The sequence below is a fragment of the Schistocerca serialis genome, chromosome 2 (genome assembly GCF_023864345.2).
Source record: "Schistocerca serialis cubense isolate TAMUIC-IGC-003099 chromosome 2, iqSchSeri2.2, whole genome shotgun sequence".
Classification (NCBI taxonomy): domain Eukaryota; kingdom Metazoa; phylum Arthropoda; class Insecta; order Orthoptera; family Acrididae; genus Schistocerca; species Schistocerca serialis.
This window is the reverse complement of record NC_064639.1, coordinates 778,336,722-778,355,269: the sequence shown is the minus strand read 5'-3', so window position 1 is coordinate 778,355,269 and position 18,548 is coordinate 778,336,722. Positions and strand designations below refer to the sequence as shown.

Here is an 18,548-nt window from a genome sequence, read left to right as displayed (position 1 = left end):
CGCTCGTTATGCGAGATGTATGTTGGTAGCAGTAAGATCGTTTTCCAGTGTATCTACGACAACTCTCTAAACTTTTTGATTGGTGTTTCGTGACAAGAACTTCGTTTTCCCCCCATGGATTCCTATTTGAGTTCACGGAGCATTTCAGTAACACACGAGCAGCACGATAGAACGTGTCGCACAGGTGTTCTGTACGCAGTCTGCTTTGTAGGTGTGGTATAGTTTTATATGATTCTCACAGTAAATCGAAGTCGACCAGTTCCCTTTCTTACATTGGACCTTACATATTCGTTCTGTTCCATGCATCTTTCCTACGTTACGCCTATACAAGATGATTCACAACGATATGCAAATATTTTAATATGTTATTCTACAAGTAAAACAAAAGAAAAAAGTTCATATAAACATAGGTCCGCAAATGTTTAGTTACGGCTAATAAAAGATTTTGCCTGAAATTTAGTAACTTCGCTAATATGAAGGCATCGCAAAACTGCATGAAGTTAAAGTGAAGCACGATTTTCATTTATTTTGTTGTTATTGGTCTGGTGAACCTACTAAAACATGTCCCAGATGTGTATCTGCAGTAGTTTTCCAGAACATCAAGAGAAGCAAAGACGTAATTTCGTAAAGTTCTTGATTTATTAACTACTTGGCCCAGTTTTTTTTTTTTTTTAAATTCCAGACAATTGCACAAAGTTGTCAACAGAAGTTGCAGCGAATTTAATTTTGGAAAAATGATGGTACTAACGTTAACTGAAACTGTATGAATGTGTCAGAGCCGGCCGGTGTGGCCGTGCGGTTAAAGGCGCTTCAGTCTGGAACCGCGTGACCGCTCCGGTCGCAGGTTCGAATCCTGCCTCGGGCATGGATGTGTGTGATGTCCTTAGGTTAGTTAGGTTTAAGTAGTTCTAAGTTCTAGGGGACTGATGACCACAGATGTTAAGTCCCATAGTGCTCAGAGCCATTTGAACCATTTGAATGTGTCAGATAGTCTGCTTTTATTAATACCGTAGCACACGTGAATTCATGTTAAACCGGAAAAAACAAAGCTCAGTGTTAAGGAAGTTGTACAGTGTACATACAATTTAACAATACATTCACAATAAATGTTCAAAAATGTCTCTACCGAGTTCAATGCATTTAGCTGCAAGTGTATGAACAGATTTTGTTGCTCGTTTCAGTTTCACAGGGTTGTTCTTAATTTCGCCTATTGCACTCATAACACGAGCAAGTAATGCCTCACGTGTATTGACTTTGCCCTCATAAAGTATGTCTTTCATCCATCCCTGTACACAAAAATCCATTGGGGTTAAATCGGGCGATCTGAGTGGCCTCAGACGCGTAGCACCACGACCAATTCATTTCTACTGCTACGGTCGAAGGTTCGAATCCTGCCTCGGGCATGGATGTGTGTGATGTCCTTAGGTTAGTTAGGTTTAAGTAGTTCTAAGTTCTAGGGGACTGATGACCACAGATGTTAAGTCCCATAGTGCTCAGAGCCATTTGAACCATTTGAATTCATTTCTGAGGAAAATGTTGATTTAAATGTGTAGTAAAGGCGTTGGTGAAATGTGGAGGCCCACCATCATGTTGAAAATACATTTGCAATCGCGTAGCAAGTGTAACATCTTCGAGCAAGCGAGGCATTTCTTCTTGAAGGAATGAGGGTACGCCCCCCCCCCCCCCCCCCCAGTTGGACGTCCTGGGAAAATGAATGGTCCAATAAAGTGTGTGTTGACTATACCACACCACACATTTATGCTAAATCGCTGCTGGAAATTGCGTTGCACTGTTGTATGTGGGTTTGCTTCAGATTATATGTGCTCGTTACGTAAATTGCTTACACTATCTCGAGTAAACAGTGCCTCATCAGTAGATAAAATGTATTTGTGTAACTGCCGATTAGTATTTAACCAGTTGCACAACTTCAAACGAAGGGCAGGATGTCCCAGATGTAAATGATGCACTTTTTGTTTATGGTAAGGATACAGATTATTGTACTTCGGTGTACGCCATACCTTAGATTCTGAAATGCCTAATCATTGAGCGATACATCGTGTACGGTACCCGGGCTACGTTGAACAGCATCGATAATATCCTCATCATCGTCTCCACGTCTCGAGAGCTCGTACTGATTATGAACGCTAGATAGGGAACCTGTCTCCCGTAACATTAGAAATACTACGCTAACGGTTCGTGCGTTCGGAATCCCCCGAGTTGGATAACGTACGCGATATTCGTCAACTGCAGCCGCCTTAGCATTACCATCACATTTGCCATAAATAAACACAACATCGGTGTATTCCTCTGTCGTAAATTAAAAGGCATCCATGTTTCATAAATAATCGACAAACTTCAACAGTTACTATGTGGTTTAACTTAAATACACTGTTGTTATTGTGTTGTTTCACTGAACAATAGAGAAAACTAACTCGTGTCAAGTTTAGGAAACGGCTGAAACAACTCACTAACGGTTGCCAACAATTACATAACCGTTGTTACATTCTTAATGGAAAGTAAACAGATTTACTTGTACGAGGGTGAGTCAAATGAAAACCTTAAATATTTTTCTAAATATTATTTATTGTGCAGAAGTGGTACAAAGCCGAATCACTTTACAACATAATCTCCCCCACGCTCAATGTAAGTCCTCCAGCGCTTACAAAGCGCATAAATTCCTTTAGAAAAAAATTCTTTTGGTAGTCCGCCCAAGCACTCATGCACCGCGTGGCATACCTCTTCATTAGAACGGAACTTCTTTCCTCCCATTGCGTCTTTGAGTGGTCCAAATATATGGAAATCACTTGGGGCAAGGTCTTGTGAGTATGGTGGATGAGGAAGACGCTCAAAATGCAAGTCTGTGATTGTTGCAACTGTTGTACGGGCAGCGTGGGGCCTTGCATTTTCATGTTGCAGAAGGACACCTACTGACAGCAATCCACGTCGCTCTGATTTGATTGCTGGCCGCAGAAGATTTTTTAGGAGATCTGTGTACACTCCTGGAAATTGAAATAAGAACACCGTGAATTCATTGTCCCAGGAAGGGGAAACTTTATTGACACATTCCTGGGGTCAGATACATCACATGATCACACTGACAGAACCACAGGTACATAGACACAGGCAACAGAGCATGCACAATGTCGGCACTAGTACAGTGTATGTCCACCTTTCGCAGCAATGCAGGCTGCTATTCTCCCATGGAGACGATCGTAGAGATGCTGGATGTAGTCCTGTGGAACGGCTTGCCATGCCATTTCCACCTGGCGCCTCAGTTGGACCAGCGTTCGTGCTGGACGTGCAGACCGCGTGAGACGACTCTTCATCCAGTCCCAAACATGCTCAATGGGGGACAGATCCGGATATCTTGCTGGCCAGGGTAGTTGACATACACCTTCTGGAGCACGTTGGGTGGCACGGGATACATGCGGACGTGCATTGTCCTGTTGGAACAGCAAGTTCCCTTGCCGGTCTAGGAATGGTAGAACGATGGGTTCGATGACGGTTTGGATGTACCGTGCACTATTCAGTGTCCCCTCGACGATCACCAGTGGTGTACGGCCAGTGTAGGAGATCGCTCCCCACACCATGATGCCGGGTGTTGGCCCTGTGTGCCTCGGTCGTATGCAGTCCTGATTGTGGCGCTCACCTGTACGGCGCCAAACACGCATACGACCATCATTGACACCAAGGCAGAAGCGACTCTCATCGCTGAAGACGACACGTCTCCATTCGTCCCTCCATTCACGCCTGTCGCGACACCACTGGAGGCGGGCTGCACGATGTTGGGGCGTGAGCGGAAGACGGCCTAACGGTGTGCGGGACCGTAGCCCAGCTTCATGGAGACGGTTGCGAATGGTCCTCGCCGATACCCCAGGAGCAACAGTGTCCCTAATTTGCTGGGAAGTGGCGGTGCGGTCCCCTACGGCACTGCGTAGGATCCTGCGGTCTTGGCGTGCATCCGTGCGTCGCTGCGGTCCGGTCCCAGGTCGACGGGCACGTGCACCTTCCGCCGACCACTGGCGACAACATCGATGTACTGTGGAGACCTCACGCCCCACGTGTTGAGCAATTCGGCGGTACGTCCACCCGGCCTCCCGCATGCCCACTATACGACCTCGCTCAAAGTCCGTCAACTGCACATACGGTTCACGTCCACGCTGTCGCGGCATGCTACCAGTGTTAAAGACTGCGATGGAGCTCCGTATGCCACGGCAAACTGGCTGACACTGACGGCGGCGGTGCACAAATGCTGCGCAGCTAGCGCCATTCGACGGCCAACACCGCGGTTCCTGGTGTGTCCGCTGTGCCGTGCGTGTGATCATTGCTTGTACAGCCCTCTCGCAGTGTCCGGAGCAAGTATGGTGGGTCTGACACACCGGTGTCAATGTGTTCTTTTTTCCATTTCCAGGAGTGTATGATGCTCTGGTGACCGTGGTCCCTCTAGGCATGTAATGCCCCAAAATGACGCCTTTTTCGTTCTAAAAGAGAGAGTCAGCATAACCTTCCCTGCTAGTTGTTCTGTTCGAAACTTCTTTGGTTTTGGTGATGAGGAATGGCGCCATTACTTGCTCGCTCTCTTCGTTTCCGGTTGGTGGAAGTGAACCCAGGCTTCGTCCCCAGTAACGATTCTTGCAAGGAAGCCATCACCTTCTCGTTCAAAGCGCCGAAGAAGTTCTTCACAAGCATCAACACGTCGTTCTCTCATTTCAGGAGTCGGCTGCCGTGGCACCCATCTTGCAGACACTTTGTGAAACTGGAGCACATCATGCACAATGTGGTGTGCTGACCCACGACTAATCTGTAAACATGCTGCAATGTCATTCAGTGTTATTCAGCGGTTTTCCTTCACTATGGCTTCAACTCCTGCAATGTTCTGTGGAGTCACAACTCGTTGTGCTTGACCTGGACGAGAAGCATCTTCCACTGAAGTCATGCCACTTACGAACTTCCTACTCCATTCGCAGACTTGCTGCTGTGACAAACATGCATCACCATACTGAACCTTCATTCGTCGATGAATTTCAATCCGTTTCACACCTTCACTGCGCAAAAACCGAATAACAGAACGCTGTTCTTCCCCGGTGCAAGGCGCAAGTGGGGCGGCCATCTTTATTCTGATACGGCGACGGTATGTGTGCATCTGCACTATGTTGCCACCTTTAGGCCATTCTACACGCTGTGTGTAGCACGCTTATTAGCTTACAGGATAACAGCGCGAAATTTCGATTTGTTATTACAAATTTAAGGTTTTCATTTGACTCACCCTCGTATAATAATCTTTGCTTCTCGGGATGTTCTGGAAAACTACTGTAGATACACGTCTGGGACATGTTTTTTTACATTCACCAGACCAACAGCCACAAAATAAATGGAAATTGTGCTGTATTTAACCGAGTACACTTCTGCGATGGCTTCATATTGGCGAAGTTGCTAAATTCCAGGCAAAAACTTATTAGCTGTAACTCCGTAACTAATCATTTGGGGACCTACGTTTATATAAACTTTTTTCTTTAGTTTTACTTGTGGAATAATATATTAAAATATTTCCATATCTTCGTGAATCACCCTGTATATTTAATCGCCGTGACCCTCTGAAGAAGCACTTTACTATTGCTGCATTTGACATCACAGTGTCGTTTTTGCTACTCACTTGCATTAACTTAACATTTTCTCTCATTTACAGCAATTGCCATTCATCATACCAAATAGAAATTCTATACAAGTCATTCTGTAACTTCCTACAGTCACTGAAAGACAATGCTTTCCTGTACACTACAACGTCATCATCAAACAATTGTAGACTGCCGCCCACCGTATCCGTCAGGTCGTTGATGTATATTGAAAAAAAAAAGGTGGTCTTGTTGCGCTGTGTTATTGCGTATGCTCGGGCCTTCTTTAACAGTCTGCAATATCTAGGAACATGGAATCCGCCTGTTGCCTTCATCTAACGAGGGTCACTCCAAAAGAAATGCACACTATTTTTGTAAAAATACAGTTTTCATTCTGCATGTGTGAAGGTTTTACAGTGTGTAGGTACATCCTTCCCGCTTGTTTTCAAACTTAGTTCAACCTGTTCCCGTGAGTGGTGAGGTCACAGCATGTCTTCAAGATGGCTGCTACACTTGACGTTCGTCAGAAGCAACGTGCTGTCATAGAATTCCTGTGCTGTGTAAACGAGACAGTGGGAAACAGCCACAAGAGGTTGAAAAAGGTGTATGGAGATGCTGCTCTCGATCGCAGTACAGTTAGTCGGTGGGCAAGCAGGTTAAGTGATGAAAGCGGGCACGGCAATATTGAGAACTGTCCTCGCAGCGGCAGGCCTCGTACTGCACACACTCCAATGTGCAGAGAGTTAACGAATTGGTGACTGCTGACAGACGCATCACAGTGAACGAAATGTCACGCTACGGTGGGATAGGGGAAGGAAGTGTTTGCAGAATACAGAAAGTGTTGGCGTTAAAAAAGGTTTGTGCCAGGTGGGTTCCCAGGATGTTGACAGTGGCTCATAAAGAAACAAGGAAAACGGTATGCAGCGAACTTTTGGAGCAGTACGAGAATGATGGAGATGAATTTCTTGGAAGAATTGTGACAGGTGATGGAGCATGGCTCCATCATTTTTCACCAGAGACAAGAGGTAATCAATGGAGTGGCGTCATGTAAATTCACCCAAGAAAAAAAATTCAAAACCACACCTACTGCTGGAAAAGTTATGGCTACGGCGTTTTTCGATCCCGAAGGACTCTTGCTTGTGGACATCATGCCAAGTGGAACCACCATAAATTATGATGCATATGTGAGGACACTGAAGAAACTTCAAGCTCGACTGAGTCGTGTTCGACTACATCGGCAAAAGCAGGATGTTTTGCTGTTGCACGACAATGCACGGTCACATGTCAGTCAAAAAACCATGGAAGTGATCACAAAACTCGGATGGACAACACTGAAACTCTGACCTGGCTCCATGTGACTATAATCTCTTTGCGAAATTGAAAGACTCTCTTCGTGGAACAAGGTTTGAAGATGATGACACCCTTGTGCACGCTGCCAAACAGTGGCTCCAGCAGGTTGGTCCAGAATTTTATCGTGCGGGTATACAGGCGCTGGTTCCAAGATGGCGTAACGCAGTTGAGAGGGAAGGAAATTATGTTGAGAAATGAAAATATTGTTCCTAAAGAATGTATCTACACACTGTAAAACTTTCAGACATGTAGAATAAAAGATGGATTTTTTTTTAATTGTGTGCATTTCTTTTGGAGTGACCCTCGTATGTTTTGCAATGTATCGTGCGAGGAAAGGGCAAGCTGAGCATAGCACGTTGGATACTTCCTAAACACGTCTAAACCCGTGTTGATCTGTGTCCAGGTGACACACTAAGAAACCCCCGCCATGAACAGTACAGTGTGCAAATAGGGGCCTCGATGTAAAGTGAATTTCTGGGTCTATTTGTGGATCGCCAACCCCAATTAGCGGCTTTAGTTTCGCCTTGAAACCGGCCACGACAGTACAGAAGACGAACAAATGAATGACTAGACACTTTTTGGAAACTGTGTTGTCGCGCGGATCACGACTGAATTAGCTAATTTCTGAGGAAATCCGAGGCGCGGCTGCTCCCGCTGAGCCGCGAGACGATCCGCGAGCGCTCCAAAGGCGGCGGCGGGTGTCTGGTAATTCTGCGAACAGCGGGCGACTAAGCCGCCAGAGGTAGAAACGAATCCCGGGGGCCGCGTCTGCGGCGCCACAATAGGGGCGGCGGCTCCTCAGAGCGGCTTCCCTCAGCACGCGCCGCCTTTTGTAACCGCGGGAGATGGGCTGACAGAGCTGCCTAATTAGCGACGGACAAGAGCGGTAACCAGAGGCGGCGGGCCGCGCCGAGGCGCAGCTCCGTCCCCGCTCCGCCCCCAGATCGACTCCGCGGAACAGGAGACGAGCGGAGAGCCACGCACTTGGAACAATACCCGCTCCATCGGCCCGCAGTCTACAGACCGCCACAAGATACTTACAAAAATACCTTTCTCAGTTACAGAGGCAAGTCATGTTGTTATCATAATAACCTACATTGTCTGACGTGTACTGCTTCAAGCTCGTCCAGTATGAGACTTTTTCGAGCGCGAGTGGCGGGCATCTGAAAAATTAAGTTAGCGCCCATCAATTACAATATGAGCTTTGTTCCTCACCCTTAGCCCTCCCTCTGCTGTTTCCCAATCGCCAGGAAACCGGTCGTAAACAGCTTGGCACAGGATTTTCAAGCCGTTACACCTGGCTATACTTTTTGGGGTGGAAAATTTGCAAGCTGCCAGGAATTTAATGGAGAGCTAGCGCACAACAGTCTGGACCGCGGAAGGCAATCAACACCCATCCCAACTGCATAGGATACTATTGTGTTGGCCGAAGAGCCAACACCGTGTTACTACAGGAGGCCGAAATGCACGCGTTTTAGCTCACGCAGGCTGGCGTGAGGAGGGAAGAACTATATTCACGTGAGGTCTGGAACATGACAAGGAATTAGAATTCAGAAAGCGGACGTAATTAGTTTGATACTTAACTTTAATCCATTAATGATGAACGTCGCTCTTGACGAACACACTGGACTCGCATTCGGGAGGACGACGGTTCAATCCCACGTCCGGCTATCCTGATTTAGGTTTTCCGTGATTTCCCTAGATCACTTCAGGCAAATGTTGGGATGGTTCCTTTGAAAGGGCACGGCCGATTTCCTTCCCCATCCTTCCCTATTCCGAGCTTGTGCTCCGTCTCTAATGACCTCGTTGTCGTCGGGACGTTAAACACTAATCTCCTCCTCCTCCGCTCTTGACGGTACATGATTCACAATATTATCTTTTCAGAATAGTAACTGAATATGGCGCCTTGCTAGGTCGTAGCAAATGACGTAGCTGAAGGCTATGCTAAACTGTCGTCTCGGGAAATGAGAGCGTATGTAACAGTGAACCATCGCTAGCAAAGTCGGCTCTCCAATTGGGGCAAATGCTAGGGAGTCTCTCTAGACTAGACCTGCCGTGTGGCGGCGCTCGGTCTGCAATCACTGATAGTGGCGACACGCAGGTCCGACGTATACTAACGGACCGCGGTCGATTTAAAGGCTACCACCTAGCAAGTGTGGTCTCTGGCGATGACACCACAGATACCAATTAATTAGGAGACTGAGCGATGTGGACTGGTATTCAACACTAATTAAAAAAGATTATAGCTTAGAAATAGGAAATATTCTACTAGAATTTGTATATACTCGTATATGGCCGAGATCAACCTTCAATGGCTAGTCAAAGCAACTCACATACAGAGAGAGCAATAAATGAATGCAGGAATCAACATGTACTTATAATTACCGAAAGTATTTGACTAGCCCCTTAAATATGAATGTGCTGGAGAGAGCTAAACTCATGAAATAGCGGTCCATCTGAAAAAGAGGGGGGGTGGGGGAGGGGTAACGAGGAATGCCGTCGATATGCGAACAGCTGGGTTTGACAGAGATTTGCAGACACCACTTTTGCCAGATAATGGTCGTGTTCAATAATGGCGCGCAATTTCGAGCAGGTCACCGTTTCTGCCGCACCCTGTATAAACAAAGAGGGATAAAATATTTGACGGTATACATCTATAGATTTCGATCAGCCACTAATTATTGCTATAGGCGCATGTCCACATTCCTTAATCATTTTTGATACTTTCGTGAGACTGGCGTGAATTTAACACACTATTAGTTACCTAAAAATATAATGTACTGTTCGAAGTGGAAACAGTTTTCGGCGGCTGCACTGTGCAGTACTGCTGCGATTTAACTTGAAAAGCTAAAAAATTAAGACGAAAGCAAGAGAATAATTCATTAACCACATTCATAAGTGTTAAATATAATTTTTTCTACATGGATTTAAACAGCGAGGAATTTTGCATTAAATACGATTCAAGAAATTTAATCTGAGTAACAAGGTTTTTCATTTGTTTAAATGTGTTGTGTGAAGACATTCATGAATAAATATACTGCTATTTCGCTCATATTCTGAGGGCAAAAAACGCTTTTTGTTTATCTGGGCACTAAAGAACATGGTCTATTATTTTTTCTCATGTTAAAACATTATCAAGTCTTTTTTAATAGCAATTTTGCGGTGGTAATGATTTAGTCGACTTGTCTACCATGGTAGATAACAGTGCAGTTTCAGAAAACTATCCGTGAGGAACAAGTACAGGTATAATTCAAGTCAAACAGGGACCAAAAAGAATATACATAAACATATAAACGATTGTTACAGACATCTAAATAAATGAAAAGTAAATCTTTAAACGGTAGACCATCTCAGTATTATATTTAAGGTAAATAGGAAACAAATGAAATTTTTGAACACTGAAGATCCAAAGAAACAGGTATGGGCTTGAGTATTCAAATACAGAGATATGTAAATAGGCTGAATAAGGCGCTGCGGTCGGCAACGTCTATGTAAGACAAGTGTCTGGCGCAGTTGTTAGATCGGTTACTGCTGCTACAATGGCAGGTTATCAAGATTTAAGTGAGTTTGAACGTAGTGTTATAGACGGCGCACGAGCGATGGGACATAGCATCTCCGAGGCAGCGATGAAGTGGGGATTTTCCCGTACGACCATTTCACGAGTGTGCCGTGAATACCAGGAGTACGGTAAAACATCAAATCTCCAACATCGCTGCGGCCAGAATAAGATCCTTTAAGAACAGTACCAATGACGACTGAAGAGAATCGTTAAACGTGATAGAAGTGCAGCCCTTCCGCAAATTGCTGCAGATTTCAATGCTGAGCCATCAACAAGTGTCAGCGTGCGAACCATTCAACGAAACACCATCGATATGGGTTTTCGGAGCCGAAGGCCCACTCGTGTACTCTTGATGACTGCACGACACAAAGCTTTACGCCTCGCCTGGGCCAGTCAAGACTGACATTGGACTGTTGATGATTGGAAACATGTGGCCTGGTCGTACGAATCTCGTTTCAAATTGCATCGAACGGATGGACATGTATGGGTATGGAGACAAGCTCATGATGAGTGACCCTGCATGTCAGCAGGGGACTGTACAAGCTGGTGGCCGCTCTGTAATGGTGTGGGGCGTGTGCAGTTGGAGTGATATGGGTCCCCTGATACGTCTAGGAACGACTCTGATCGTTAACCCGTACGTAAGGGTCCTGTCTGATCATCTGCATCGATTCATGTTCATTGTGCATTCCGACGAACTTGGGCAGTTTCAGCAGGACAATACGACACCGTCACACGTCCACAATTGCTACAGAGTGGCTCCAGGAACACTCATCTGAGTTTAAACACTTGAGCTGGCCACCAAACTCCCCAGACATGAACATTATTGAGCGTATCTCGGATGCCTTGCAACGTACTGTTCAGATGAGATCTCCACCCCCTCGTACTCTTACGGATTTATGGACAGCCCTGCAGGAATCATTGTATCAATTCTCTCCAGCACTACTGCAGACATTTGTCAAGTCCATACCACGTCGTGTTGCGGTACTTGTGCGTGTTCGCGGGGGCTCTACACGATATTAGGCAGGTGTACCAGTTTCTTTCCTCTTCAGTGTATAAACATCAAGCTCTTCCAACAAACTGAGAGCACGTCTTTTGGCTCTATGTGGATAATACGCGTACTATTCTCAAATGCTCCTCGTAGTACGTTCGGTCGCTGCTCAGCAAAATCCCAAGACAGTTTTATTACGTTGTTGCAAATGCTTCTTAGACCTTGAATTACAGGAACTGCCGGTTTGGCCGATAATGCACTTATTATAGTTACTGCAGTCTTTCGATATAGCCCAGAACCAACACATTTGTCATATGCGCTTCTCCGACTGTCGTTTACACCAGGGGCTTACAGATTTTCTAGGACCACTGACCTCAAAACCCTCATAAAAAAGAAGAGCATACATAATTTCTCTACAACATCTCCCCCCTCCCCCTTCCTGAAGCACTCAGGGCGTCGCCCTTGTGACGCGACGACCGTGGCGGTGGCTGTGGTAGCTCGCTTTCGGGAGTCGAGAGGTGGACCTCGGTCAGCACTCCGCCTTTATCCTGCTCGGTGTACTGCCTGTGTTGCCTTTGGAGCAACTTCTGTGCCGGATGTCATGCTTGGCTACGATGAAATCTATAGTGTTTGTTGATTAGGTTCTTCTGTAGCTGGATTTCGATAAACTCTGTGCATACATTATCCCTAAAGAGTGATGTTTTCAAGGCTTTTCTCTCTCCATTTCTCATTATATAGTTTGTTTCCAGCCAATATTCAGTGACTGTGAATTTCGTTGCCTGCTGGAGGTTGGCGTGACGTTTATGTTCGTCCATCTTTCTTCAATCGTACAAACGTTTCGTCTGAAGTATGCTTTTCCCCACTCACACAGTGTGTGCTACAAGCCAGACATTCGGAATCCCAGTTCATCTTTTACTAATCCTAGCAGGGATTCAGTCTTAGCGGTACAAATACTTGATGTCGTGTTGGCGAAACATTTTGCCAATTTTTCTTGATATGTTGCAGACATATGGGACCACACTTCACTGTGGAAATACCCTCCTCGGATGTTGGTAGTGTTGCGAATTTACGTAGAATTTGGCGGTCGCTATAGTCATTTTTCTTCATTGTTGTTGCCTTAGGGTTGCAGAGTACTGGTGTTAAAATCTCTTTGCCGACGACGCTTTAGCATCACCTCTACAGCACCTGATTACTGCCTTCGCACGCCTTACAGACAAGGGATTAGGTAGGCCACACGCCGCAGTTCTAAGCGTAATCGGCTGGCGGCCTGCCAAGAGGCTAAGTACTGTTACTCGCGATATTCGTTTCACAACAGTGGACTAGTCCTCGTCGAGACCGCTCCTTTCTTCAGAGGACAGACTGATTACCTCTTCTGTCTCTCGTAAAATCGCCTACGACATGACGTTAAATCCAAAAACACACTACTGCTGAAAGGTATGTGGCCTTTTAGCATGTTGCAACACACTACACTACTGAAAACAGAAATTTACTGCCAAAACTTACAGGAATTTCTCCGGTCATACTGCTTGCGCCTACCAACGGCATTTGTGGAATCACCCATTAAAAAAAAAGTCTCTGAGCTCTATGGGACTTAACTGCTGAGGTCATCAGTCCCCTAGAACTTAGAACTACTTAAACCTAACTAACCTAAGGACATCACACACATCCATGCCCGAGGCAGTATTCGAACCTGCTACCGTAGCGGTCGCGCGGTTCCAGACTGTAGCGCCTAGAACCGCTCGGCCACTCCGGCCGACTCACTCAGTAAAAACTTTGACAAAAATTTAAAATGCCGTAAAATGTTTTAAATGCGACAAGTAACCTCTCTGAACTATTCGCCTCGTCCGGCATTACTGAAAACAAGACTCGCAATCCTGACATTGGTCAAATCTACATTAGGGTGTATAGTAGAGTGATACCGCACCTCCGCACCCGTGTTTACAGAAATATATATTTCTGGCCCTGTTGACCGCCTTGGAATCGCTTGTCTTCAGCTCTGATATTTTCCTCAAATATTTCCGTCTCCTACAACCTGTCGTCCTGAGCCTGCAACTAACATCACGTGCACACACATATTATCTTTGACACTAATTTAACAATTACTGATCATAGATACACAGTAGCGGCATTCTGAGAACTTAAAACGTATGCCCGAGGCCGACCCTGTACCTCTGACTTTCATTTTTCTCCGCAGCGGCGCTCCGTAATCTCAAAGGCCAGAGTTATTCATACAGCACTCTTAAACCAGTAAATAATTAATTCTAACAACCGCTGCGCGGTTTATGCACCAATGACACGATTAATTACGGTCCACAGAAGAGTTTTGTCGAACAGGAAGTGATGTTTCTCTTCACAGATTTTAAAAGTAATTATGGGATTAATTCTTTAAATATGCAACGGTAATATACATGTATTTTTGGTGTTACATTGCGTGCTATGAATTTCATTGCCTGATTCGTATCATGAAGTTACAACGTAGCTGTGAGTGAGAAGACATAGAATAAAATAATTTAGATCGAAAAGGGTTATTGTTGCTAATAACGCATGGTATACAGGAAAGAAATTAAAATCTATACACAATTTTCTTGGGATGTACATTTCTTTCCGTATACTGTATATCGTATTGAACCACAATAACCATAAAAAATACAAGTAAATGCGTACTTAAGAACGGGAAATCATATAGTGCGTTCGCTGCCTCACCATAAACCCATGTGCCGGCCGCGGTGGTCTCGCGGTTCTAGGCGCGCAGTCCGGAACCGCGCGACTGCTACGGTCGCAGGTTCGAATCCTGCCTCGGGCATGGATGTGTGTGATGTCCTTAGGTTAGTTAGGATTAAGTAGTTCTAAGTTCTAGGGGACTGATGACCACAGCTGTTAAGTCCCATAGTGCTCAGAGCCATTTGAACCATAAACCCATGTAATTACTTCTGGATTTCAGCGTAAGGATACGCATCGCAAAAAGTGAAAGTCGAGTGAAGTCATCTATTGAAAGAATTCAGTAGTGTCTGGATTTCCTTTTTATGTGATATTCTTTGATCTTATTTTTTTGTTTCTCCGTCTCTTGCACCAGTATTTTACATCAGTCTGGGCGAATTTCTAAAAGCATCTTCAGTAAATTGCGTCTAAGGTTTTTAATTTTTTGATGATCTACTGACCTGACCCCATTCCACTACTAAACAACATAAAATTCTTAGGATATATTATAGGCTGCTCTAAGAAGAGCTTCTTGTAGCTGAAATGATGGCTGTACCAGGAGAGTATGAAGTTTATAATTGAGAAAGACTCAGGCAATGCGACTCCATTTCACCAAAATTATTTTTTGTCTCCATCTAAGGGGTAAAAAGAAGGTAAAAACTCCAGAGGAAGACAGAGATTGGAATACATCCAGGAAGTAATTGTGGACGTACGTTATAAATGCTACTCTGAGGTGAAGATGTTGGCACAGCAGAGGAATTCGTGACGGGCAGCATGAAACCAGTCAGAAGACGAATGACGCAGAAAAAGGGGGTCTTCAAACAATTAAACTGGGATGAAGAATGAATAAGCACAAACGGATATCACCTGCGCCATCTTCAGTTAGAGGATGACATCCGTTTGTTTAGGATTCAAAGGAAATTCAGCACAGAATGGACGAACTGAACAGTGCAAGTACGACCGTAGGCTTGAATATCAACTACAGTAAGACCAAAACAATGTACAGTCAACGGGATGATCGTAAAACAGTAAAGATTAATAGTGATATTTGTGGAGATACCTCCGAATTTGAGAAGACAGGCATGATACATTCATAGGAAAATTTTTTAAAAATCTCTTTATTGAGTACCTAGTTTGGACGCTGGGCAGCTGCCCACGGCCTCACGCCTTCAGCTTGTGATGCTGACGTGTTAAAGCTCTCATAGTGTGTCTACTGAACGAAGGACGCCTTCAGTGAACGTTGTTCAGCGGGGCCAATGAGGTGGCGTAAGAGAAGTCATGTAGCGCCTCAGGAGCGGACGCACAAGTGACTGCGCGAAGTCGAAACGCTCTCGTGTCCACCGGCGCTTGTCCTGTTCACACTGCTTTTTCGCTCCCCCATGCCATGACTCCTACGAGCTGTACTTTGGGTTCCTATGATCGCCTCTCCACTTCTCTACGCACCAATGTATACCCTCTTTCGGGAGTCAGGTTTTAGCAGTTAATTTCTTGTTGATCATTTAACCACCTAAATCCGAATGCCTGCTCCCTCACATATTGTAGCGACTTGCCGATACCCTCGTAATAGAAGGGCCACGTCCCTATGCTGGTCGGCAACTCCCTGTCTGTGCCAAAATGCTGTCCTCATAGCTGGCTGTTCGTATGAGCAAAGAGATGAAAAATCAGAGGGAACCACGCCCGGGCTGTATCGTGGGCGATCAAACACTTCCCACTGGAAACACTGCTGGAGAGTCCTCATAGCACTTGCAGTGTGCGGCCGAGAAAGGTCAGGAAGAAGGAAACAAATGACAGTTACCATATGGGGGTGCATGTAAATCAGGTGAAATCCCTCAGTAGACATCCACGCTTGGCGGGAGACACTATTATAGGCATCCTTATCGCCCACTGTGCGCTCAGAACTGAATAGTGCGACATGACATGATATAGAGCATACCAGAGACACTGCTAAACATATTTGCCCAAAGCTTCACTGGGTTTTCGCTGTGATTTAAATTTCGCGGTCGATCAGACTTGGAAAAATATAGCCCTAATAATACCATACGAAAATGAACGAGTGTATAAGTGAAGTATTAAGTTAAGAATACATTTTTGTATTTTATTATGTCATTTACAGTTACCGAAGGAAGGTTTGTTAATAGTGGCCTTGTGGTATATCAGGCATGCTATGTTACATAGATGGTCTGTATTTCCTTGAAAGAAGTGGATTACTTAACAGAAAGGTGGAGTGTGAGACTCAGGGTACCTTAAGTTTCGCACACCAGTGTAATAATTAGAGCTTCTTCAGGTTATATTGATTTTTGGTAATCAGTGTTCCACTTATACAGCCGGCCGGAGTGGCCGAGCGGTTCTAGGCACTACAGTCTGGAACCGCGCGACCGCTACGGTCGCAGGTTCGAATCCTGCCTCGGGCACGGATGTGTGTGATGTCCTTAGGTTAGTTAGGTTTAAGTAGTTCTAAGTTCTAGGGGACTGATGACCTCAGAAGTTAAGTCCCATAGTGCTCAGAGCCATTTGAAGCTTTCCACTTCTACATTTCCTTCACAACTGTAATGAGAAGCCAGCGAAAAGACTCCGTTAACGGATGTGCAAGGATCTGGGATAATGCGAAGGGAGGCTGGATCTTCATTCCAATATTAAATGCACTCCCTCCATGCGTTTCTCGCTTACGTACAAATTAAACCCCCACATGGTTCTTTCGCTACGCCACTTTGCTTGCTTTCTCGAAAACAGCGCGCTCGCCACGTAAAATAATCCTATACGAGTATCAAAGTTTTGCATCGTGGCTACAAGTAGTGTTATAATCGAGCGAAACCGATATGACGACCATTAGCGCCAAGAAAACAATAAGGCAGCGTGTTCTCGTCCGTTGCCGCCAGTCTTCACAGGTACAACTGAACAGTAATGAACACTGCCAAAATGGCTCTGAGCACTATGGGACTTAACATCTATGGTCATCAGTCCCCTAGAACTTAGAACTACTTAAACCTAACTAACCTAAGGACAGCACACAACACCCAGCCATCACGAGGCAGAGAAAATCCCTGACCCCGCCGGGAATCGAACCCGGGAACCCGGGAACACTGCCAAACTGTCTGCGAATGCTCGTTCGCTTGTGCTCATATCCATTCACTGCAGTGTAAAAGAAGTCTGACGTGGTGTATCTAGCCCATGCACCGACCAACTGTCACGACCGCATCCAGCGCGAAACCAGTGAGGCTAAATACTGAACTGCAGAAACTACTCTACGAAGCAAAGCCGCGACGCATGACGTCACTGTCGCCATGTTAGACAAGGTCCAGCTGCCACACTGTTCTGCTAAACAGGAAAAATGAATTGCTGATATAACGTGAGGAGTCTTAGATTAGTTTACATTATCACTTCACTGAATGACACTCCTTCGAAAGTCCCAAGCACACGAACTACTAACAACTCCGAATGATCCTCGCTAACACGGGGTCTACACCAAAATCCGTCAAAGTTTTCTAGGCGAAGTAGCATTTAAGTAGTCTGTCCAGTGTACTACTGAATTCACTGTATCAGACCTTACCATGTAGGTCAAACTGGCGTGACACGCTGCACATCCCACATCCAACACTAGCAGTTGTATCTAACTCAGTCGCTCACGAGTGTATATGACAGTATAGCATTGCATGCAGCAGGCTTCAGTTGCTCCTGAAACTTCCAAGTAAGGTGTTTTTTTTCCCACTGTCAATAAGTATCCCTGTTCTGGATATCGCTCCATACTAATTTGAGGCTGCTTCGTTGCCTGTGCGCATAAAATCAAAAGCTATAAATAATTTTAACTGTAAAAGGAAGAAGGTAAGGATGGTCAGGATTTGATGCCACGTCGATGGGGCAGACATTAGAGACGGAGTACAAGTTAGTTAGGATTGGGGAGGAAACTGGCCGTGCCCTTTCAAAGATATAATCCTGATATTCGCCTCAATTGACTTTTGGAAATCGTAGGTAAGGTAAAGCATGTGGCTATTGGTCGACTGCAGGCAGAGTACAGCCTTTCTTCGGCGCGGCACTAAGAGGGGGAGGGGGAAGGGGAGGGCCTATCTCCATGGCTGTGTTTCAACCCTTGGGAAAATCCCCAGTACTGATCTGATAGCAGCTTGAGTAGTCCTGGGGCCTTCCTAGAGGGATTGGAACGAGGAAAAACCTCCGCCACTATCCGAGACTGAACCTGGGACTTACAAGGCTGGTCTCGTGCTCTACCCAGTAGACTGTCACAATCACTGTGGAAACTACGGAATACCTAAATCTGGATGGCCGAATGGAAATCTGAAATGTCGATCTTCCAATGTGAGCCCATTCTTTCAACCACTGCGTCTTCTCG

The 18,548-nt window shown here is 45.4% G+C and overlaps 1 protein-coding gene across 2 annotated transcripts in view; it reads right to left on the bottom strand.

Annotated features, from left to right (window-relative positions):
- Positions 1–18,548, bottom strand: part of LOC126455702 (probable inactive tRNA-specific adenosine deaminase-like protein 3) — a 531,452-nt gene that overhangs the window by 386,170 nt on the left and 126,734 nt on the right. The gene's annotated exons all lie outside the window — the stretch shown is intronic.